We start from the raw sequence: 24,972 nt of genomic DNA, 5'->3' as shown, positions 1-24,972 counted from the left end.
ATCTGAGGGCCAGACCCGGCAGGGTCCCCCACCGCCCACCCCCAGCCCCGCCCTCCTGACATCGGGGCAGGTCACTCTCTGTGGGGGCACAGCAGCCATCCCTGGCCCCACCCCTTCGATGCCAGGAGCTCCCCCATCGTGACAACCACAGATGTCCCCAGACATTGCCTCATGTCCCCCGGGGGCAGAATTGTCCCACTTCTCCCATTGAGAACCATGTGCAAGGAATAACACGGTTTTCGTGTTTGTCTTTTGTGCCCTGTAGGACCCTGGGGAACTGCTTTCCTGGCAGTTCTTTACGCATCGAGACCCACACATGAACCGATTTAGGTCATGGCTGTCCTTCAGAGCTGTCCTCATGAGAGGGGCCATGCAACCTGATCTTTCTGGTCTCGAACCAGCCTGGTTTGGTAAATGATGTTCCCTGCTTTTACCTCTGAGCAACACCCCCTCCTCCTTGCTGGCCTGCATTTCCTGGTCTTTGGAGTTGCAGGTTTTCATTGGATAACACCGAACTTGGCCACAGCACTGTCCCTTCACGTTCCCCGAACCCGGGTGTCTCACGGAAGCCACACCCCCACTTTCTGTGATGGTTCGGGGGTTTAATTAGGCCCCTCTGGGGGCAGAGAGACCCTTCAGTCTCCACTGTGCGTCTGTCCCCAAGAACGTGATGTGTTTTGGTTCATTTACGAACACATCCAACTGTTAGGCTGGTTGGCACGGTTGCAAATATGTTTGAAGAATATAAAGCAGTTTGCAACCCCATAGCATTTCCCATGTGTTAAAACATTACCAATCCCAAGTGTGTAAAAATCTGGATTTTTATCTATTCTAGTCTCAGCCAGAGGGGGAGGCGTTACAGCAGCTCTGTTTTAAGAAAAGTAGTACGAGATATATATATATATAATGTATAGTGTTATTTCCTGAATCAGTTTTTCTTTTTGATGATATACAACAGAACAGCTTTCGAACTCCGTAATGCAGAAAAACCGCCTGACGGAGTAGATGCTGTTGAGCGCAGGAATCTGAATTATGAGCGTCCGCTAGGGAAATCTGTGTTTTCTTCACCACCCCCAGATCTCCCATCAAAGCAGGTGTCCTCCACATTCTCAGTCACCTTGGGAGAATGTGCACCTCGAGCAGTCAATTCGAGTTGTGAGTGCCTTCAAGGGCGGGCTGTGCTGCTCTTGTATACTTCAGCTATACCGGTTTGTAGGTTTCAAATAAATTTCATCTTTCATCTTTTGGGTAGAGACACCTTGTATTTGTCTGCTGATGCTGCATAACAAATCACTACAAACTTAGTGGCTGGAAACCACACGTTTATTGTCTCCCAGTTTCCGGGGGTTGAGGGCAGGGATCTGGGTACAGCGTAGCTAGGTCTTCTGCTCAGCGTTTCTCACGCTGCAATCAAATTGCCAGCCCGGGCTGTAGACTTAACTGGGAAAGAAGACTGTACATCCAAGCCCACTCACGCGGCTGCTGGCATGGTTGAGTTCTTCTTGGCTTTTGCCTGGAGGCCACGCTCAGTTTTTTAGCTGCTGGTTGGTAGGCAACCTGCTTTATCACAGCAGCAAAGGGGGAGGTCTGCTAGCAAGATGGAAGTTACTTTGTCACGTCGGATAATCGTGGAAGTGACGTCCCATCACCTGTGCCATATTCTAGAGGTTAGGAACAAGCACAGGTCCTGCCCACACTCAGGGGCAGGTCCTGACACAAGGCATGAGTACCAGGAGTTGGGGATCACTAGGGAACCATCTCAGAGTGCCTCCCACCCAGCCAGAGGTCACTCAGTGGTGAGTAAGGTCAGTGGTCCAACAGGAAGGGCTCAATTTTGGTTGAATGGGAGATTCATTGCCAAGTCCTAGGACTGTATTTCTCAGGTAGAAAAGTCTTTTCTCCTTCCAAAGGTGATTTCTGAGGATGCATCCAGAGATGTCATGAGATGGCATATTGCTTTGAAATAGTTTCCCAGAGTGGCTATTGGAAGGGGAGAATAAATGACTTAATTCTGTCATGTTGGTTGATTACCCAACTTGTATCACCTTGCTTGGATCACCTGGTTTGTTAGTGGGGAATTAGAGACCAGGCTTTGCATGCTCGGAGGAGGTGAGGACGGGATGAGAGAGAGGGAGGCGTGCTCATGGTGTTTCTAGATCCGGAATCTCTCATGTGTGGCTTGCATCTGGACCGGCTGTTCACCAGCTGTGTGACTTGGGCAAGTCACTTAACCTCTCCAAAGCCTTATCTTATCAGCACAATGGAGATGTTAAGCCTTAGTTTATAAGGTGGTTCTAAGGATTAGGGACCACAGGTAGAAAGTGTGATAAATGCACTGTGGCATCCTAATGGCATCCTAGAACAGAAGAGGGCCATTAGTGGAAAAACCAGTGAAATCTGAATAAACTGTGGGGTTTGGTTAACAGTAACGTAGCAATGTTGATGTCTTGGTTGTGACAAATGCACCCTGATTATGTGAGTTGTCAACTTTTAAGAGAAGCTAGGTGAGTGATATATAGGAACTGTCTGTATTATCTTACAACTCTCCAGCATATCTAAAAATATTCCAAAGTAAAAAGTTTATTGCAAAAACAAAAAACAAAAAACAACAACACCCAAGAAGAGTCTATTTTTCACCTTTAAAGTAGGTGAGGAGTAATAAACAACGATACCAGTGTTGATGAGGGTGTGGACAGAAAGATAGTATAAAATGGAGTAATCTTTTTCAACAATAACTTAGTAGTGTGTTTTTAAAAATCTTAAAAATATTTAATGCTCTCTAATCCCATAATGCCATCTCTAAGAACGTATACTAAGAAAGTAATTAGAGACAGGCATAAAGATGTTCACTTTAGCATTATTTATAAAGCAGAAATTGGGAACAGTCTACATACTCAATAGTAAGGAAATTGGTACATCACTTATGGTATATTATTAACTCAATGTAAATATATGGGCAGCCATTAGAAAATTGTTTTCAAAGAATACTTAGAAAATGCCAATGATAGAATGTTAAATAAAAATGGCAGAGGGAAAAATACCTAGATTTTTCCCTTTATAATTTAGAAGCTATTTTTGAGGCCAAAAGCTCAGAGCTAAAATCTTCAAGTTTGCTTTTCTAGAAAGCTTGTGGCCAACACCCAGTAAATTATGTGTGGAGGTGTTCTGTACGGTGTCTGCTTTTTGTGGGGGGCACTAGGTTCCTTCTTTGTGTGGGATAGCCTGTTCATTGACTGCATGTGACTGTACCGCTGCCTTCTGGGAAGCAGATTCCTAGAGGTCAGGTCCACATAGAATCCATCTCCATGGAACAGTCTTTAAAGCATGGGTTGGGCTGTGCACTTGAATTGAAATTGATCCTCGTGTTTCCTGTGGGGTAGTCCATAGCTGCTACTTTGTTTGATTTCATATCTTGGATGCCATCTCTTATCCCCAACTGTGACTGACTCATTCTGTCTTACATATTGGTCTCCATTGATGGTTGCCTTTGTTTTTCCCTCTTAATCATGAGTCTTTCTCATGTTTCCTGTTTCTCTGCCTCCTTTCTCTGGGGAGGTAATCTTTAACACATCACTGCTTCAGTGGTCATTTCTTTAAATTATATTTGCCATTCATCTGGGTTTCTCAGTCGAGGCACTGTTGACATTTTGGGCTAGGTAATTAATATAATCATATCCCCAGTTAGTAGAATTAATTTTTGAACTATCAATTATGCTCATGGTAAATAAAATTTCAAATTATATATAAGGATATAAAACAAAGAATTAACCTCCCACCCCTCAGTCCTCCTCACCATTGTAACTGTTAATAGTTCTGGTGGTGTTTTCTTCTAGAATTTTTTTCCCTTTGCATATACAGGTACGTGTACAAATGTATCTTTTCAAGAAAATGTTGTAACTCAGATGGCTTGTGCTAGTTGATGTACTTGTCTGTAGTTCTTGGTACTTACCAATGTCTTGGATCTCCTACAGTGTTAGCACATATAGGTCTGGGTAGTATGATAAACTATTACTCCTTCCCTGTCCATCAAGGGCTCACGTCTTTGGCACTATGGACATTGGGGCTGGGTCATCGTTTATGGGCCGTCCTGGGTACTGTAGGGATTGAGCAGCATCCCTGGCCACACCCCTTCCATGCCAGGAGTACCTCCAACATCTCCAGACATTGAATGTCTCCACGGGAGATCCACCAGGTCGTAAGGCATCTCTCCCTTTGTGAGCTTTGGCGTTAAACCTCAGTTTGAACTCTTCCATCCCTTTCACTGGCTTTGGGCAGTGTTTTAGGTTTTGTGTAGCTTAAAAACAAGCAAACAAACAAACACAGCTTTTTTCCTCAACTGAGATAGAAAGGGGGTGGTTCCCGATCTTGTAGCCATATTGACATGAGGGTGAAGTCATCAAGATCCTCAGAGCCCCAGCTCAGACAGCAGCTGTGGTCACTGATACCACTTGGGAGTGGTGTCCACTGATGTGGTTTCGAGGCCCTCCTTGGCTGAGAGGCTGCTGGGAGGCCAGGGACCTCTGTGCCCCTCTGCACCGTTGAGGGCTGGGCTCGTGCCCCCCAAGGGGCTCCACCACCTTCTATTTGTGTCATTGCTCTCCTACCTGGGTCCTGGGTGTGCTGGTTCATAGATTAAACCCTGTCCACATGCCTGGGAGCTTGGCCATCCCAGAAGCTTTTTAATTCCTAAAAACATGTTCATGGCTATATATTTATATTTCTCTGATGGTCACTTTTGAGAACAAGCCCATTGAGCCTGGAAGACAAATCGGGCCTTCCACAGCAAAATATAAGGCCGTCGTGAACATCCTGTGGAATGTTACGGCAACGCGCCTGGGTTGCAGTTTGCAAACCAGTCTTTAAAATAAAGTTACCTGGCGTAGTTTTGAATTTGCAGAAAAGTTGCAAAGACAGTGCAGAGAGTTCCCACGTGGCCCACGCCCTGGTATTGGCATCTTACGTTAGCGTGGTGCATTTGTCACAATTATTGATCCAGTATCAATATGTTATGATCAGCTCAAGTCCGTACTTCGTTTGGATTTCCTTATTATTTCCCATTTCCCAGAAAACGTCTCTTTTCTGCCCCAGGACCCCACATGGCATTAGTTGTCACGTCTCCTTAAGGCTTCTCTGGGCTGAGACGGTTTCTCTGACTTTCCTTGTCTTTTATGCCTGGACAGTCGTGCAGAGGACAGGGCAGGAGTCTTACAGAACACCCCCCATCTGGGTTTGTCTGGTGTTTTCTCCCAGTCAGACGAGGGTTGTGGTTTTGGGGTAAGAACACACAGAGGGACACATGCTGTCCACAGGGCTTACCGTTCTTGGTGTTGACCTTGATCTCTGGCTGAACCAAACCCAGTCATTTTAAACTTTGAATTATTCCCAACATTGAAAAATCTGGAGATTTTATAATAAAAGAGCTCCCAGCTCCTCAGGATACTTGGGAGAGCTGATGACATCAGGCCACTTCCCGTGCGGTGACAGAGCTGGGCTGGAAGAGGTGCCCCCGTCCAGCGAGCCAGGACCCCCATTGTCACCACCTGCCTGCCCTGGGGCCCACCTCCCTCTTGTGACCCCAGGATGGGCCACTAGAACGTGGCAAGCTTCCCCCGCCCCCGCCACTGTGGCCTTGCACCCTCGTGGAGGAATGTCCTCGTGCACCGCTCGTTCCCAAACACAGTCCCCCAGGAGGTGGCCGTGAGTCAGAAAAGCATGTTGGAATGTAGGGGAGTGAAGGTTACCTGGGCACATATTGTGGTTCATCTGAAGGACACGGCTGGCCACTCCGGCCATGTGGGGCTCAGAGCCACTGGCATCTGGGGCAGAAGGAGGGGTGGCCTTGGGCCTCCCACTCCAGAGTCATCATCGTTGGCCACTCCTGGGTCGTGGGCTTCTGGCCTCCAGCGCTGGGAGACAAGTCCCTGTGGTTTTAAGCCGCCTGGTCTGCGGTCACTTGTTACGGCCGCCCTGAGAAGTGTGTAGGGTCGGTGAGGACCAGGTCTGGAAGTATGCAAGCTACAGAAAACAAGGACCGACCAGATCGCGTGTTTGGAACTTGTCGGGCGCAGAATGTCTCAAGATGTCGGGGGCGCTGCACTGGAGTTTTGGTTTCGTGGGGCCTCTGAGCTCCCCTGGTTCAGCCTCTGGTGGAGTCGAGTCCAGCATGAACACCCAGCAAGTCCTTTTATAGAGCGAGCAGTTTCCATATTTACCACCGGCCAAAATCTGGGGACATTTTTCGCTGTCATGACTGGAGTGGTCCCGGCTTTGGGTGGGTGGATCCAGGGGTCCTGCTCAGCCCCCAGAGTGTTTAGGACACCCTCTCCCCCAGAGCATGACCCGCCCCCAGTGCTGGGGGCGGAAAACATGGAGCGAGGTGACCTTCAGATTCCAGAACATTCTGTGGGTCCCAGCACCGGGGCCCAGAGCTGTGCCGAGGCAGCTGGAGCCCCCGGAAGATGAGCTGGGCTCGTCCTCACTCAGCACGTTTTACCCTCTCAAGGCTGCAGGGCTGACCCACGGAGTCAGGCAAACACCACAGCTCGGAGCAGAAGCCTCCGCTCCGTCCCACGCGAGAGCAGGGTCGAGGTGACAGCACAGCCCACATACCGGGGCCTCCGAGGCACACGGGCTGGCGTGCTGCCAGCTGCCACTCACCTGACAGTCCCCGCACACCCACAATGACACGCGCTCCCTGGAAGGCGGATGGGGAGGGGCAGATCCCTTTCTGGCGCAGGAGGAGAACACAGGGCGGGCCTCCTTGGCCAGAACCGGGCAGAACCAGGCCAGACGTGCTTCCCCTCTGGGGAGGCTGCCTGTGTTGTCTGTATCTCTTCAACAGCATATTCCCTGGGCACTTAGACTGCGGGGCCTTGGAGTGGTGGTGGAGGGTCTCCCTGTGAGGCGTCAACAGACTTTCTGTAAAGGGCCAGAGGGTGAGTGTTTTCAGCTTTACAGGCCAGAGGCTGCAGTTGCCGGGTTCTGCCTTTGGAGGTGCAGCTGTGCCTTGGATGGTGTATAAGTGAAGGGGCATGGCCGTGTTTGAATAAAACTTTATTTACAAAGCAAGTGGTGGGCCAGATTTGGTCTCGGGTCTCTGATAGGTCAGCGCTGCCTCCTTCCCAGTTCAGAGGCCTCTCCTTGTTAGAAGTGGTATTCGACACTCATGACTGTCCCCTTCTTCTCTAGCTTGGTGACCTCAGGCTGGTTTCATCTCCTCTCTGAGCCTCCGTTTCCCCATCTGTAGAGCAAGGATAATTATTCTTAGGGGTTGTAACTAGATTGTTAGGTATTGTAGGACAGTAGTTCTCATCTGGGGTGATTTTGCCCCACAGGGGGCACTGGTCATGTGGTTGTCATGACTGGGGATGCTCCTGGGACGGAGGGGGTGGGGCCAGGGGTGCTTCTCAGCCCCCTCCCCCCAGTGCCTGGGACGCCCCCAGAGAATGAAGTGGTTCTGAATGTCTGTGGGGCTGGAGGGGAGAGACCCCGGTGTAGATGGAAGTATCTAATAGGGTAACGTGCAAAGCCCAGGATCCCATATTAGTTGTTAGTTGTCTTTCTTTCTTTCTTTGGCCCACAGCTTCCCTCTTATTTTCCAGAATTCTCCATCCATAAAACCTTTGCCCTCCTCCGGGCCCGGGCACTGGCTGCAGACTCGGCAGGCCTTGCTTGAGTGCTGCTGGACGCCACGGCCCCCTGAGTGAATGCGCCCTGTTGCCCGGGTGTGCTGGAGATGTCTCAGAGCCTTGCTCCAGCAGGACCCGGGGCCCCGCTCAGCCACCTTCTCCCCTCCTCCCCCCTTCCTGTCAGAAGAGCAAACTTCCCTTGTCGATTAGCATATCCTGTTTTTAGCGTCTTTCTCTTCTAGGTTTTATATAATCGTGTCATTATTAGACGCTGTCACAGGGACTCAGTGCTCCTAGCATCAACGGCTAATTGCCTGTCGTCACTCTTCTCTTCTCTTGTTCAGTAAACTTTCACTTTAGAATAGTTTCAGATCCTCAGAGGAAGTGGGAAGGCAGTACAGAGTTCCCACGCAGCCCACAGCCGGGGCCCCTTTGGCCAACACCTTCCATCAGCGGAGTGCACCTGTCACAGTCAATAGGCCAAGATTCCTATGTCATTATTAACTGCGCTCCATACTTTGGACTTCTCTGCTTTCCCCCTAATCATCTTTTTCTGCCCCAGAACTTCATCCAGGACCCCCACATGACACAGCCCCACTGGGCTGTGGCGGCTTCTCAGACTTTCCGTGTGCAGAAACCCTGTCCCACTGGGCGGTGGCGGGGGGAGGGGGGCGGCGGTCATCAAGGGCATCACCGGTGGCGATTTCATTCACCAGACCTAGACGTTTAGGGCGCCCTTTGCAGCCAAGGTTTGCTAGCCCACCGATGAAGACGAGGCATTTACTAGAAAGTCGGGTGATGGATTTTTTTCAAGGTGACCTTCCGGGCAGCAGCGGAAGTGGCCCCTCTGTGGTTGTGGGTGTTTTGTGTGGCAGGATGGTTGGAGGTAATTTTGCTGGGTGACGGTCAGGGGCAGCGTGGAGCTTTTCCACGTGACCCAGGGTCTAGCTTCAGGATGAGATGGCCATGGTCTCTCTGTGGTGGCGCCTGGATATGATAATTTGTGGCTAAAATAGTGCCATGTTAAAAAAAAACAAACACCTGTTTTTAATGTTTATTTATTTTTGAGAGAGAGAGAGACAGAGTGTGAGGGGGGTAGGGGTAAAGAGAGAGGGAGACACAGAATCCGAAGCAGGCTCCAGGCTCTGAGCCGTCAGCACAGAGCCCAACACGGGGCTCGAACTCACCTTGAGATCATGACCTGAGCCAGAGTTGGATGCTTAACTGAGGGAGCCACCTAGGCGCCCCTAGTGCTGTGTTTTAATAGACTGACTTCTGTTCCGGGGGTCACAAACTACAGCCTGTGGGCTGAATCCAGGCCTCCTGCTTTTGTAAATGAAGGGTTTTTTTTTTATAATGTTTATTTATCTTTGAGACACACACACACACACACACACACACGCACACAGAGTGTGAGTGGGGGAGGGGCAGAGAGTGAGGGAGACACAGAATCCAAAGCAGTCTCTGAACTGTCAGCACAGAGCCCTGACATGGGGCTCGAACTCTTGAATGGTGAGAGCATGACCTGAGCCGAAGTCGCACACGTTACCGACTGAGCCCCCCAGGTGCCCCTGTAAATAAAGTTTTATTGGCACGTGACCGCAACTATTTGTCTCCCGCAGCCACGTCGAGCGAGTAGTAGTGACAAAGACCACCTGACCCACAAAGCCAAAAATAGTGACCTTCTGGCCCTTCCCGGGAAGACTTTGCTGGACCCTGGTCTTGTCGACAAAGCAGATCACACAAGTCCTGAGTAATGGAGAAGTTGTGGCGTGTAACTTACTCTGCGATACGTATCATATAATAAGGAAGTTCTTTTTTTTTTAACGTTTATTTATTTTGAGAGAGGGAGAGAGAGAACCCCAAGCAGGCTCCGCACTGTCATTGTGGAGCCTGAAGTGAGGCTCGAACCCATGAACCGTGAGATCGCGACCTGAGCCGAAATCAAGAGTCAGATGCTTAACCGACTGAGACGCCCAGGCGCCCCTAAAGCAGTTATATACTATTAACAGTGTCGGGCACTGATATAAGCAGCTTATATATGTTCAGCTATTAAATCTGAAAAACACTCACGGGGTAGGTGCTCCCATCCTCTCTATGCTACAGATTCAGAAACTGAGGCACAGAAGAGTCCATAAGCCGTGAAGTCAGGACAGACAGTGTTTGGCAATGCTGCCTCTCAGATATAAGGATATATGTCCCCACCACCCCCCTTCCATGGGACTCGGTGTAGTTAGTTTAATTTCGAGTGGAAAAAGAAATCTGTTTTTACACATTTTGTTTTCTTTCTTTTTTTTTTCTGTTGGAAATTGGTCGTCTCCTAAATCAGTTGCCTGTCCCCCCATATACTACAGTTCCAGGCGGTGTGGGTTTGATGACCGCTGCCTCGCACAGGGAAGCGGCCCTGCCCCCTGGGACAAGGGGCAGTGTCTGGGGATGTCTGTGATCCTCATGACTGGGGGGCTCCTGGCATCGATGGGGACGGGGGCCAGGGACGCTGCTCAGCCCCCACGGCGCCCGGGATGCCCTGCAGAGAACCACCCAGCCCAATGTCTGCAGTGCGAGGTTGGTGGGGGGAGACCCTGTGATGATAATTTGGAAAACAGTTGAGTCAGGTCCCTGACCACGTGTGACAGCAGAAGAAACCGCGGCGGTCCTGGTCAGATGGTATGGAGCAGGTGACCCCCCCATCCCCCCCAGTGTGGGTTAAGTGGAGGAGGGTCTGGAGGACCTCCAGAGGCACCACGGACCTGGGATCAAAGGGCAGCGGCACTCCAGCTGCCTTCTTGTGCTCGGCAACAGGAGACCTTTAACCCTGGGGTCAAGCGAGCGGTGCCCTCGTGTCCCGTCTGATCAGGGGTGTGATGGCGCCTGATCTGGGCCAGTCCTGGCAGAGCCCTCCACCAGCCGCCTCACCTCCTGTTCCCCACCCCCCCCCCCCCCCGCCCCCTGTGCCTCCCCACCGGTGCCTTCCCCCAGGCTCCTCCTCCCCCAACTTCATTTGCAATCAGAATCAGTCAGGGTGACATATTTAGATGGTTGCTGTGGCGACGGGGGGAGGCTGGGGTGATTGTGGCAACGAGTGCATGAAGGACAGCGGCTGCATTGCTATCTGGAGCCTCCCTGGAGGCCCGCACTCCTGCTGCCCGCAGCGGCGGGGGGGGGGGGGGGGCGGCGGGCATCAGTGTGGGGAGCTAGGGGGCTCCAACGCCCCGGTCCCACCCACTCCGTTCCCATAGACGGAGACGCGAACTGTGGCCCAGGCAGGGAAGATCTGCCTGTTGCCGAGTGCTGGGTCCCCGCTGGGGTGGGGGGTGGGGGCCTGGAGAACGTTTGTGGTCATCGCGACTGGGGTGCCCTTGGCATCGCATGGGTGGGGTTGAGGGGTGACACTCGATGCCCCACAACGCCTAAGATGGCGCCCACAGACAGTCAGGGGCGCTGGGGGTGGAGGGAGAGACCTGCTTCGCAGGGAAGGGGATACAGGCAGGGGCTTCCTTCCGTTTCAGAAAGGAGGCGCTGGCATTTACGCTGTGGTAATTCGCGAAATCCCAAAGGCTTCCTTTTCTCACCCCTGTTGTTCTGCTGAATCTCCTGGGCCCCGTTGGGCTCTTGTGTCTCCCCAGATTATCAGGTCGATAGACACTGGGAAGACAAGAAAACGAAAACTCCAGTGAAACTCCAGTGCGGTTCAGTGCTCACCATTAGAAAAAGGTAACGGCTGCCAGAGGTGTAGGTGGAGACGTCAGGCGAGTCAGTGCTGAGGGCAGGAGTCTCAGGTCTCCGCTGCTGTGTCACAGCGAGCCCCTCCGAGCCCCGTGGGGACCACGGACAGCGAACGGGTAGTGTGCCGCTCGGTGCCGTCTTGCAGAAATCCGCTTATCCCCGGCCACAATATGCTTTCCGTTGGCCAAATGGGATCTGGGAGTAATCTGAGGGAGGCGGTTTGGGACTGATTATATTAGGGCTCTTCTCTGATCCACTCATGGGGCTGCTGTGGTCCCTGGGCTGGGGGCGGGGGTGGGGGGCAGCGGGGAGGATGGCTCTGGTGTAGGTTTTTCCGGGCCTGAGCGGTCAGGAGAGTCTGATCCTTGCCGTATCATATTGTTACATTACTTGCAGAGGCTTCCGGGGGTGGGGGGGAAAGTAGGCAATGCATTTGACCAAGACTGACCCAGCTTCTCTGTGGGTCTGGTTCATAACAGCTCGTTGAAGCAATCACTGGTGAATGTGAGCACTTTGCGATCATCTGGTCTAAGACAGGCTCCCTCTCCCCTCACCCCTCCCCCTCCCCCTCCCTCCTCCCTCCTCCCTCCTCCCTCCTCCTTTCTAAATTCAGAATTCTCCTAATTTGTCTCTTCAAGATCTTCTCTTAATAGACTGCTTTTTAGAGTAGTGTTAGGTGATGGAAAAATGCAGAAAATAGAGCTCCCACATACCCCCTGCCCCCTCCACATTTCCCCCGTTGTCACCATCTTGCCGTAGTGGGGCACGTTTGTTGCAGTCGATGGGCCAATATTAATACGTGACCGTTGACCAAAGTCCTCGTTGACATTCGGGTTCAGTCTTTGCCTCGCCCCTCCCCCGGCCCAGGAGGTCGGTAACAGGGTCCTGCCCGAAAAGGGGTTTGCTTCCCAGGAGGACACGGGGCGCTTGGACATGGCAGCAGCTCCCGAGCTAGTGTGTCCCGCTGGGCACAGACTCTCAAGTAGAAGTCGGCCTGTCGTCTCCCCTAACGCCTAGTTTCACGGCCCTGTTTCTGGCAGTTTGGGGTCTCCAGGTGTGGGAGCTAAGGGTCCCCCTGCCCATGTCCCAGCTCACCGTGCGGAGATACTAGGCTGCAGATCTGTGGAGCCCCTCCAGAATTACGAGGGAAGTAGAAACCACCCCACTGGGAAATTAATGGCGGAAGACCCAGCGCGCCTTTGGTTTGTCATCCGCGGGTTTTGTCTTCCTTTATCACGTTGGTAAATAACGCAGCTGCCGGCAGCGGCTGAGAACAGGGGCTCCCTGAGCCCCTGGGCCCGACCCGTAGGCGTGCAGTGGGGTTCCTGCCCGTTCCGTTTCACAGGCGAGGCTCGGGCTGGAACCGGCCCACAGGGAGCAGCTCTGCGGGGGTGGCCTGGTCTCCCCTGGGTCCTCTGGGCTCTGCAGGCTTTCCCGTAGCACCAACCGGGACAGGAAACCCCAGTGGTTACTGACCGCATGCCGAGTCCGCGGCCTGCGGTAAACTGCGACCCAGGCACTCCGGGGTCTCCCTTCTCCCAGGACACACGATCCTAGCAATGCTGGCGGGCGCGGGGTCTCTCCAGGGGGTAACGACCACGTCCTGCAATTAGCCCAGCGTTCGTACAACCTCGCAGATATCCTAAAAGCCGCTGAATCGGACACTCCAAAAGGGTGGCTTTTAGAGTAGGTGGATCACATCTCAATTTAAAGGAAAAGAAAAGAAAAAAGAAGCACGTGGACAAGATGGGGGTCCCAGGTTGTAAGAACTGTGGCCCAGGATAAATGTAGGTGAGAGTCCTTCCCACGCAGGCGCCCCAGTGGCCGCAGTCACGAATGGTGTCTGTTTCCAGCGTGGTTTACGGCCCCCTCGGCACGTGGCCCTTCCCACCAGCGTTTCCTTTGTTGGTGTCTGTGACTGTGCTTCCCGGCAGTGGCTCCGGTGGGTCTGTGTGGGGTCGGCAGGCCCCGGGGTACCAGGGTCCCACCTCTTCATCCCACTGCTGGTCCTTCAGGATGGCCTGTGGGTCCCCCTGATGGGGAAAGTGAAAGCCCAGCATTTTTGCCTGGGTGAAGGTCACGGGGACGGGCAGGCGCCAGCTGGTGCCACTCACAGCCTGTCTCGTGGGCCGCGGACGAGCTGGTCTGGTTGTCTGCGGGGGTCGCCTCAGTGCTCAAGTTCAGGTCCCAGGGCTGGAGGACAGCCAGCGGCTGGCGTTGAAGGGCTAGGGACGGGGAGATTTGCGGTTGGCACGTGTGAAGGCAGAGGTGAGAAACCATCTTTAAAGGGAGTCGTGACCCCATGTCCACAGCAGCACGATTCATAGCAGCAGCAACCAGGAGGTGGAAACACCCAAGTGCCCATCAGCAGCGAAGGGGTACACGCAGTGTGTCCGTCCATGCACGGGCACATGATTGGCCGTGAACAGCAGCGAGGCGCCCACCCCCGCCGCCCTGCGGACGGATCCTGAACACACGACGCTCAGGGAGGGAACCAGACACGAGAGGCCACACGGGGTGTGAGTCCGCGTGTGTGAAACGCCCAGAACAGGCTCATCCAGGGACAGGGAGGGGGCTCGTGGGGGCCGGGGGTGCTGGGGAGGGGTGATGGCTGATGGGGATGGGGCTTCCTTCAGGGGTGATGAAAAAGTCCTAAAATTGTTTGTGGCGATGGTTGCACAAGTGTGAAAATAGTAAAAAGCCCTGAACTGTGTGTTGTGTGTGAATTAACTGTGTGGCCTGAGGACCGTGCCTCAGTAAGAAGGCCTTAGAAAACAATGCCTAGTGATGGGTCAGTTTCCTGGTTTGGACAACGGCCCCTGGTTGTGCAGGGAGCCAGCACGGTTGGAGCTGGGTGCGAGGTGCCCAGGACCCCTGGGCACAGTTTTGCAACTTCTCGTGAGTCTTTAATTGAGTCAGAAATAAAAACTTGAATGATCGTATGTGTGGACGTCCCCTACAAGGCTGAAGTGAGTGGAGTGAGTTCTCCAGGGCGGATAGGGGGCGCATATTGGACGGGCCCTTGTTTCTCACTACCCTCTGCCCCCAGCAGTGAGGCGCCCTCTGGCCTCTGCGGGGCGCTCCAGCAGCTCCCCAGCCGCGTCTGGGGCGTTACTGAGGCAGCGGCGCCACCTGCAGGTGATGGTGGGGACTTCGGTTCTCCATCCTGGCCCCAGGTTGACAACACAATGGCCCTGAACTCTGAGAAAAGGGAGCCGGCATCTTTTGAGTTTTGGGGTTTTTTTTAAATAAGTTTTCAATTTTAAAATAATTTTAGATTTTCAGGAGAATTTCAAACAGAGTTCCTGTCTGGGGCACCTGAGTGGCTGTCAGTCAGTTGAGTGTGTTCTTGATTTCAGCTCAGATCATGATCCCAGGACGGTGGGATCAAGCTGTGGGGAGCATAGAGCCTGCTAGGGACTCTCTCTCTCTCTCTCTGTTCCTCTTTCCCACTCTCTCTCTCTCTCTCTCTAAAATAAAAATGAAGAAAAATTTGATTAAAAGATAGAGTTCCTGTCTGCCCTTCACTCAGCCTCCCCTGTGGCCGTACCTCCCAGAACCACAGGCATTTGTGACGACCGTGCACGTCCCTGAACCCAGCCCCACTCTTTATTCAGATTTCACCAGTTCGCCCCTGTGGTCCTTGTCCTGCCCCGGGACCCCATCCTGGATCCCACCTTGCATTTGGTCCTCACATCTCGGCAGGCAGACCCCGGTGACCTGGTGGGTGCCCTGGGGCAGGGGGTTGACTCAGTTTCCACCTTTTCCTCACAGGGGACTCTGAGAGTCAAGTCATGCAGGAGAACGTCCTGATAAGGCATGAAAGGTCACGTGAGCATCCAATGCTTTCCTCAGTTTAGTTTGGGAGCATTTGGAGAATTTAGTAGGGACGACCTCGCAAATTTCTAACAGAACTTTCTGGTAAAGTGTGTCAAGTTCCACTTCTGCACCGGGAGGTCCTGAGTCTGGCAGAGCAGCCAAAAGGCAGGCCTTCATGACGGTCTGACCGTGAGCTCCAGACCCTTCCTCACCGCCGCTGCCGAACACGTGTTTCTGGCCAAATGGTGCTCCACTGAACTGTTCCATTTTTCTTCCAGGGAGCGGACATCGGGTTCCTGAGCCTCGGCGCTGAGGACAGCTAAGCCTCGTGCACAGGTCAGTGCCGCGACGTGTCTCATACTCGACCGTCAGAGTTCAAGAGGACGTTGAATGGCTGGCCATTCTGGGCCGGGCTGAGGAGGGGGAGTGGCTTGCTGTGGAGGCGGGCGCCTCACCCGAAAGGCTTCAGCGGGGCGTTCAGGGTAGCCACTGGCAGGACCAGAGCTGAGTCACTGGATGTGACAGACGTTATCTCAAAGCTGGCGCCTGTCCTGGCGGCTGGGAGGCACCACGTGGCCTCAGGGGCGCTCTTTTTACCAAGGTAGCCGTAGAGACGAACAAGGCTGAGATCCTGCTCTCTTGACTTCGGCCGTCTGTCCATCTGGTCTCATTTCCAGAGGGCGTTGGGTGGCTTCTGTCGTGTGGGAGGAGGGACGGCGTGAAGGTGAGCTGGGCAAGGCGGCTGGGCCTGCGGTAGCCCCACGTCTCTCCCCTTGCACCTGCCCGCGGAGGTCTCCGCCACCCTCCAGCGGCTTTCTCTGTCGTGTGATCTGTGATCTTCACTTAGAGTCAACCTCTGGCTTCCAACCGAAATGCCGAGGGAATTTTGATTCGGGTTGTGTTTGATTTATCGGTAAATTTGAGGGAGGTCGGATGTCTCTGTGATGTTGGATATTCCCAAGCCGTGTGTCTGCGCCTGAGTCTAAAAGAAAAAATGTCAGAAGGAGGCAGCCCCAGAAGACGCACGTGCTGTGGGTCTGTCTCGGGGAAGTTTCTGGCAAAGGCTGGTCTGCAGGGACGGGAAGGTGCTTGGTGGCCGCCAGGGGCTGGGGAGGGAACGGGGACTCTGCGGATGTGTGCCAGGAAGACTGCGTGGGGGGTGATTTCACGCCCTGGCACCCTCGCTGCCGACTCCTCCAACCATGTTTCCACCCGGTGAGCTTTCTGGCCTGTGAGGTGCCCCTCAGTAAGCTCGCAGTGGTCATGGGCTCAGCTCAGGAGAGAGGCTGTCCCCGAGGACAGAGACCGAGGGCCGAAACGGGAGCCCTGGGGTGGGCGTGACGTGTGGGCGCCCGGTGGGACCCACACAGATTTCCCGTGTGAAGTCCGGCTCACAGGGCAGCCGGCCAGCTGGAGGCGGACCGCTGTCCTGTTAAAGAAGTGTAGGGGCGCCTGGGTGGCTCAGTCGGTTAAGCGTCCGACTTCGGCTCAGGTCACGATCTCGCGGTCCGTGAGTTCGAGCCCCGTGTCGGGCTCTGGGCTGATGGCTCAGAGCCCGGAGCCTGCTTCCCGTTCTGTGTTTCCCTCTCTCTCTGCCCCGCCCCCGTTCATGCTCTGTCTCTCTCTGTCTCAAAAATAAATAAACGTTAAAAAAAACAATTAAAAAAAAAAAAGTGTAAACGCACACAAAGGGGCGGCAGAGTTTCCTAAGGGCCCCGCCCAGAGCCGGCCGTGCTGACGTCCTGGGGCGCGTTCTGCCCGGATCTCCGGGAGTTACATCCACACGCGTGATTTTAGAGCCAAAGGATTTACTCCGTAACGTGCTGGTTCTGCTTGAGGGGCGTCTTTCCTCGACAGGAAACCTGTGTTTCTGTCATCTTTCCGGACGCTGGCTTAGCATCCCATATTCTAGGTGAATTGTAACACGTTTCTTTTTTTTCTTTGAAAGTATATTTATTTATTTGAGAGATACAGAGACAGTGGGAGTGGGGAGGGGCAGAGAGAGAGGGAGACAGAGAATCCCAAGCAGGTTCCACACTGTCAGCTCAGAGCCCGACGTGGGGCTCAAACCCACGAACCGTGAGATCGTGACCTGAGACGAAACCAAGAGTCGGACGCTTAGCTGACTGAGCCACCCAGGCGCCCCTGTGCCACATTTCTTTTAAACTAATTTTATAACTGATTTAATTGGTCTCTGGGTGGGTTGGGGGGGGGGTGTTTTCCTGTTTTTCTTTTCTCTTTCTCTCTTTCTTTCTTTCATATTCCGGGATGACTGTCTCCGTGCAAACTTAATACACCCTTGGCTGGTTGTCGTTTGGGGTAAATGCTCACGTGTGTGCTTGCCATGCATGTGAGAGAGAGAGGGAGAGTCCGGGTGTCCTCGTCGCCTGTCCGACAGCCCCAGTGCCCTCCAGGAACGCACCGTCCCCGGGGAGCAGCCAGGCCGCCTCAGGGCTTCAGTTTCTCCCCTGAGCTGTGTGTTCTGTGCACGGCCTGGCTGTGCTCTTTACTGACCTTCCCGGCGGGGCCTCTGTCTCATCGACGTGTTTGAACTCTTCCGACACGTGTGTTGGAACTTCCTGTCTTTCTCCGTTTGGATGCCGTCTGGTGTCCGTCACGTAGGCCGTGAATGTTTTTCTGAGCGCGCTGTTCCCTCTACTCGCCGTGGGTGTTCTCGTAGGGAATGTGTTGTCTTTGGCGTGCCCCCAAATTTCAAGATGACAAGAAGCAATTAACCTGCACTTTGTGCGGATCGCATCTTTTATACTTAAATCTTGGAAGCAGACAAACTGGTGAGCCTGCCCCCCGCCCCAGAGGGACGCGGGGCAGCGTGCAGAGGGGCGTGGAGTGGTGCGGTGAGCAGGTGCTCCGTGGGCACGTCCCGCGGGGAGCTCTCTGTCACAACGGAGGCACCCCTCCAGGGGGTTGCCGGGCTTTCCCTGGTTACGTGCTAATTTGGTAGTCACTCGTTGAACACACTCTGCTCACCTGCAGGTGTACAGACACGCGAGACCCTGGCCAGGGTTTACCACCTGAGCAGCCGGGGTGTCGCTGAGCAGGGGCCCCGCCACCTGTCTTGACGGCAGAACCAGCCCTCCAACAGATGTCAGAGCTCAAGGACGAACAGGAGTTTGGGGTGTTTGCTGGGGGGGCTTGGGGCTCAGGGGTCCCCCCTCTGCCTGCCCCACAGGATGCTGCAGTTCCCGCTGGCGACCACAAGGGGGCAGAGAAGGTCCACGGGGTCTGCCCCCCCGGGCCTCAGGCCTGTGTGGGCGCAGGTGCGGTATTTCCAGCTCTCCCCCACCCTTGTTGGAGCTCTGTGACTACCCTGTCCCTGTTCTCCAGGACATTCCAGCACCGAGAGTTCCAGGGTCACTCTGTCTCCCCGCCCCCATCCCCCTTACAGATCCAGAGCCTCCGTGGACCCAGGCCCCAGCTGGCCCCTTTCACCGGGTTAAGGAGGGAGAAGGAAGCACTGGCCTGTGACCTTGGGGGCTCAGGGTACCGGCACACCTGCATCCCGAAACCCACTCGACCCGGGCATGGCCCAGTGGCCAGAGCAGAGGCCACAGCACAGAAGCAAAGGCACAGGATTGGGGGTGGGCAGCCTGGCTGTTGCAACCCCCACCTCGGGGACTGAGTCTGGCTTCTGGAATGTTCCCCCCTCCATGATCTGGGGCAGTGGCTGGTGGCTCTGGCCCGGTACAGTCCCTTCCTTTGGGACTCACCTAAACGGCACAAACCCTCAGAAGCCGCCTCGGGCCTCCCAGGTGTGGCATCTGGCCCGTGTCACACCTTCTAGTGCGGTCCCTGGGGTGGTTACATCCGGGGCACAGGGTAGCCCTTCCCTTAGCAGGGATTTCCGAGTGTGTGCCTGGGCCTGGCCATGGAGAGACGGCAGTGACCACATGGGGAAAACCCTTGGTTCCACAGAGCTGACGTGCTAGCAGGAACTGGACACCCGTTGTGGGCTCCCCCCGCCCCAGCACCGCTAAGCCCAGGCGGGTCACTCTCTGGGGGCGTCCGGGGCTCTGTGAGGGCTGAGCAGCATCTCTGGCCCCACCCCCTCGATGCCAGGAGCCCCCCCGTGTAATGACCACAGATGTCCCTAGACGTGGCCCAGGATCTCCTGGGGGCAGAACGAGGACGCTATCTTAATGATCTCTCTCACACTGTCTTTATCGGGTTCCCAGCCGCTGGCCCTCCCGCAGCCTCGGAGCTCTGGGGGCTGAGACCGCAGCCGAGGCCTCCTGGAGAGGCACCCAGCTTTCCTTCAGTTCCTTCAGGCTGCCGCTGCCAGGGACCGCGGCTCAGGCCCCCTGTGCCCTGAGGGCTCTGGACTTTCACCCTGGGCGTCCCCTGGGCTCACCAGGCCACTGTGGCGCTAGCTTTCCTTTGGATGTGACATTGTCTTTGAGCTGCAGTTTCCAGCATGGTAGGTAGGCATGAACCACCGGCACGAATACCGGCAGCCGCTGAGCACCTGAAATGGGCCGCAGTGGAAATGATATTTTGCATGTGTTAGGTTAAATCTCTGATTCTTCATTGGGGGCCGTCTTGTCCCCAGGGGACACCGGGCTGTGTCCGGGGCCATCTGTGGTTGTCATACTAGGGGTGTAGCATCGAGGGACTAGGGGCCAGGGTCTCTGCTCAGCCCCGACAGAGTGGCCGGCCGTGATGCCCATGGTGCGGAGGGAGGGGGAGAGCGCCAGGACAAGGACCGGCGTTCTCCAGCCTTCTTGCTCGCTGCGTGGAGCACAAAAGCACGCCGTGACCTTCAAACGACTGAGTGTGTTTTCCTGACTGCCACTTGTTCTCCCGGGAGCGGGTGAACATTCCTGCCGAGAGCACCGTCGGAGCCTTTTATCTCTGGAGTGGTCCTCGAGCGGATCAGACCGCAGCCCCAGCCCTCCAGTCAGAGCCCGCTGCCCCCGCCACCCCCGGCTGGTTCCCCGCCTCAAGTCCTTCCCAGGCTTGTGGAAACGCACGTTATTACCAGTTCTTTCTGCGGACGAGCTGTCCTCCTGCACAAACTGCCAAGACCCACAGTCAAAATCTTAAAGCGTTCTGCTCACGAAAGGTCACGGGCTGCCGCTGCCTTTCCAGCAGAAACGTACGCGGCGCATGCATAGTCAGGCGGTGCCGTGTGAAGCGGGCCCAGGGGGCCCTGCCGCAGCCCGCGGTGCCTGAGACCCTCATCCTGTAGCCCGCCGCTCCGATCCGGCAGACAGGACGTGGGCCCTTCCCAAGGCAGCAGCGGTGGCTCCGACGTGAGCTTGACCCTCTAACCCAGGCTCTCCCCGGGGCTCTCCCAGGGGCCACGGGCCCACGTCCTGGGAGGTCTGTGGCCGTCACGACCGGGAAGCTCCTGGCATCGAGCGGGGGGCCCAGGGATACTGCCCCGCCGCCACAGCGCCCAGGACACCCCCAGACAGTGACCTGCCCCGGTGTCCGCCGTGGCGAGGCGAGAGGTCCCGGCTGTGCAGGATTCTCGGCTCCCACAGGGAGTCAGGGTCCTGCCTCACTGTCCACGTGCGTCACTGCCTGGGTCCCACCCAAGCCGTCTTCCTGACCCTGCGGGCCAAGGCACACCACAAGTTTCTGTCGGATTTTACTGATTTGGCAACGCAGACCCAGGGAGTCTCACGTGGGAGATCACCGGGGCGGGGGACCCGTCCGTGGGGCTGCTGGAGCGGAGCTGCCCAGTGGCAGCTCAGGAGCGGAGGCCACGCATCGCGGGCACGTGTGCGTTGCTGGGCAACCGCTGGCACAGTCGGCCTCCCTCCGGGCAGGGCATGGTGCGCACACGCCCCGCTCGCTACTCATCAAACTGCAGCCTCTTGACTCAAAACACACAGGGCGACAGTCACGTGGGACAGGAAGGTGGGGGCGGGGGAGCCGGGAGCCGGGTGGAAGCCGCTGAGGGCCTCCCCTGGGGTGGGCACGGGGGTCCCGCATCTTCCCAGGGCCCATTCTCGGCCTGATTCCCTTGGAGCCGGTGGGTTGTCGGTTCCTTATTTTCCTTCCCTCCCAATCATTCGGTCAGCAAACATCCGTGTGCCTGGGCCCCGCTGGGCTCACTGCTCACATCTGTCTGCGGAAGCCCCCAGGGCAGGGTCGGGGTACGCAGGACAGAGGGGAAGGGACGGCCTGGAGATGTGCTCAGCAGCAGGAGGCAGCAAGAGGGACTCCAGGGCCGACATCAGCCCGGCGGCGGAGGCCTGAGCAGGTGTGGGAGATGCAGGTGTGTGGTGGGGGGCGGGGTGCTTGCCTCGATTGCTACAGACTGCATCACGGTGCTCTCTAACTGTCGCAGGTGCCCCCCATGTGATGGCAACCGGAGGGGAGGCCTTTGGAGGGCTGGTACCGGGCTTTGTAATAAAGACCTGTCTTGGGCTCCGTGCACGATTCCCGGCTCCCCGCTCCCCACGGCCTTGGAGTTTCCGAGCGAAAGGAGCATCCGTCGTGTGTGACCGAACGTGGAAGTGATGGGAGAGCCGTCACCTAGAGTGTGTTAGCTAGCCGGGGCTGCGTAACATCACCACACACAGCGAGCTCCACGTGGCTTATCCGCTCCTGGGTCTGCAGGGCAGCAGTGTGGACTGCGTGGCTGGGATCTGTGCCCAGGGCCTCACCGGGCTTGGCCAGCGTTGAGGTGTCACTGAGGCTTGACTGAGAAAGGACCTGCCTCCAGGTTCACTCGGTGTGTCGTCAGGGTTCAGTTTCTTTGTCATCAGACTGCGATCCCTGCTGCCTTGCTAGCGGCCAGCAAAGGGCCACCCTAGGCTCTCAGGGGCCACATGGTCTCCTCCACTGGCTCCCTCCTGCTTCCAGTCTCTTACGTCCGGAAGGTCTCTGACCCGTTGAAGGGTTCACCTGATTAGGCCAGGCCCACCCACGTGCGTTCCCTTTTTTTTATTAATTCAAAGTCAACCGATCTGGGGGCTTAATTATGTCACTCAAACCCCTTCTTCCATACAAAATAGCCTAAGCATGGGGCGCCTGGGTGGCTCAGTCGGTTAAGTATCCGACTCTCGATTTGGCTCAGGTCGTGATTCCAGTGTTATGGGCTCGGTCCCTGTGTCGGGCTCCGTGCCAAGCATGGAGCCTGCTTGAGACTCTCTCGCTATCGCTCTCTCTCTCTCTCTCTCTGCCTCTTCCCTGCTTGTGCATGTGTGTGCTCCTTCTGTCTCTCTCTAAAAACAAACAAACAAACAAACAAACAAAAAACCCAAATAACCTCAGCAGGAAATAGTATCTTACCATGTTCCCGGGTCCTGTCCACACTGAGGGTTGGTCTACACAGCGTGTTCAGGGAGCAGGGATTTGGGGCTCTTAGAATCCTGTCGGCCACAAAGGGAAAGAAGGGAGTGTACTCCTTCAAGACAGCCGGCCCAAAGCCTCAACCAGGGCTGAGCAGGTGATGCCTCGTCCACCCCCTCCGTGCTGGCAGCATCACCGGGACTGGGGGGGTCAGGACTGGGGGAGAAAGGGCGCGTTTGCGGAATGCACGGCCCGCTTTGTCCCAGTTACACCCGAATGTACTCACAGCTTCGCCTGGTTTTTATTTTTTTAATTTGGAGAGAGACAGAGAGACAGAGACAGGGACAGGAGAGATTGAGAATCCCAAGCAGGCTCCATGCGGTCAACACGGAGCCCGACGCGGGGCTCGAACCCACAACACCGTGAGATCGTGACCTGAGCGGAAACCAGGAGTCGGACGCCTAACCGGCTGAGCCGCCCAGGTGCCGTCGCTTCACCTAATCGTTAAAACACTTGTATTTTGAACTAATTACAGATTGGTTGGAAGTCACAGTACCCCCTGCGTCCCGCTTCCCCCAGGGGCAGCGTCTCTCGTCACTGTGGTGCTAAACCGGGAAATCGGGGTGGGGACCCTGCGTGTGCGGTTCCCAGCCACTCAGCACGCGCGCCGATTTGGCTTCGCCTCGCGTAGGCGCGTGCGGGACTGTTACACGTCCGTCAGGTGGAGAGAGCTCTGGTCACTGGCGTGTGTCGGGCCGGCGGGCGCAGGCCCGGGAAACAGACACAGGTGTCTCTGCCTCGATGGGAGGAAAAGGCTGAAGGCGCCCACTGCACACTGATAGGAATCCCCTTGCCACTAATGACCTGGACACGTGACGACGGGTGACGTGGAGGCATGTGTTTGTTGGGTTTTTGCCAAAACGAGAGAGACGGAGACAGACAGAGAGAGCAGAGCAGCGGCAGTAGCAATGTGCTGGCCTTGAAGAAAGCAAGCGGCCACGTCAGGAACACTCAGAGCAAACGCCGCCCGACAGCCAGAAGGAGAACGGGGACCTGAGTCCCACAGGGGAGTGGATTCTGCCAGCCGCTCACATGAGCTGGCAGGGGGTCCCGAGTTCCAGATGAGAGCTCAGCCCGGCCAGTCCCTTGATTTCGGGCCCGTGAGACCTGAGTTGAGGGCCCAGTTGTCCCCATTTCATGGATGAGAAGATCGTGGCAGAGGGGCCAAGTACCTTAAGTGTTCTGTGACATTCAGACGAGCCGCGTCTGTCCTCTGGGCCCGGTCGTGAAACCTCCAGGTCGGGGGTTTCGTCCGACCCCTCGCGGGGGGTTCAGCGAGTGGGTGAACGAAGGGGGGAAGGCGGCCCTGGGACAGTCCTCGCCTGACCTCCCGCACAGAGAGGCGAGCCTGCGAGCGGGACCAGTGACACGTCAGGGACAGTGAGCAGAACCCGGGACGAGTAATGATCACGTGCAGCTTCCTTGGCGGAGTCATCGCCGGAGCTGAGGTCTGAGCTCATTAGCCTCCCGGAATGTGACATGCCGTTCCCTGGCTCCCTGACGAATGTTCCCGCTGAGCCGAGCTCTGCTCCTGCGGGAGGCAGGCTCTCGGGGCGGGAGCCAGGCGCCCTCTGGCCCTCGGGAGGCAGGCCCGCCAAGCCAGCGGCGGCCGGAGGGACAGAGGGCCAGGTCTGGCAGTGCTCCCTGTGTGTGTCCTTGACAGGGGCCAGGGGTGCAGGTGTGAGGACAGGCACACAGACTACGTGGGAAGGCAGACAGCAGTGGGGACTCCGGCCGGGGTCATACCTGGCAAACCGTTAACCAGGTCCTCTGTGTCCCTTCTGTGTCCTGGTGCCACGGGGTAGAGCCAGCGGGGCACTGGGGAGTGGGGTAGCAGCATCCAGGGCCCCATCCACTCGACGCCAGGAGGTCCCCCAGTCGTGGCAGCTACAGATGTCCCTGCCTCACTCGGTGTCCCCTGGGGCAGGACTGCCCTGGGTGAGACCCCAGGTGAGAGAGCTGATGGCTGACAATACTGCCTCGGAGTGAGAGCGGGTATTCGGGGAGGCCTTCCTGGAGGAAGTGAGGTCCGAGTTGAGGTTGATAAGGCCCTGCAGCTGACGGGATGCAGGGGGATCCTCCAGGGGCACGGGAGCTGAGGCCGCTGCCAGGACCGACGGCACAGGCTGAGGGAGAGGGAGCAGGGAGGCCAAGGGCAGAGGGTTCCAGGCCCACCCGTGGCAACGATGGACTGAATGTTTTCCAGATTAGGAAACTGGGGTGCAGAGGTGAGGGTGCCCAGTCACCCCAGCGATGGCGGGCAGAGGTCCCCGGGGGCTTTAGGGCTGTTTCCACGGTGCTGCTGGCCAGGCCACCTTGGGGCTGGGAGTGGGCCAGGCCCGGGGAGCTCAGCCCTCACCTGCCCTTCGGTGAAACCGGCTTCCACCCTGACGCCCCGGGTTGTTGCAGGGAGTCCGTGAGGGCGCAGCTCCCCAGGCCTGGGTGCACGGGCAGTGTGTCCCTTCCGCCTGCGGTC

The 24,972-nt window shown here is 56.0% G+C and overlaps 1 protein-coding gene across 1 annotated transcript in view; it reads left to right on the top strand.

Moving 5' to 3' along the window:
- Positions 1-24,972, top strand: part of GNG7 (G protein subunit gamma 7) — a 118,428-nt gene that overhangs the window by 13,932 nt on the left and 79,524 nt on the right. The window contains exon 2 of the mRNA XM_019439255.2: positions 15,452-15,509. The gene's annotated coding sequence lies outside the window, so the exon portion shown is untranslated. The remainder of the gene's footprint in view (positions 1-15,451; positions 15,510-24,972) is intronic.

The sequence above is a fragment of the Panthera pardus genome, unplaced genomic scaffold (assembly GCF_024362965.1).
Source record: "Panthera pardus isolate Hobbes unplaced genomic scaffold, ASM2436296v1 HiC_scaffold_8, whole genome shotgun sequence".
Lineage (NCBI taxonomy): Eukaryota > Metazoa > Chordata > Mammalia > Carnivora > Felidae > Panthera > Panthera pardus.
The sequence above is the reverse complement of the archived record's forward strand: the minus strand, read 5'-3'. Positions and strand labels throughout refer to the sequence as shown.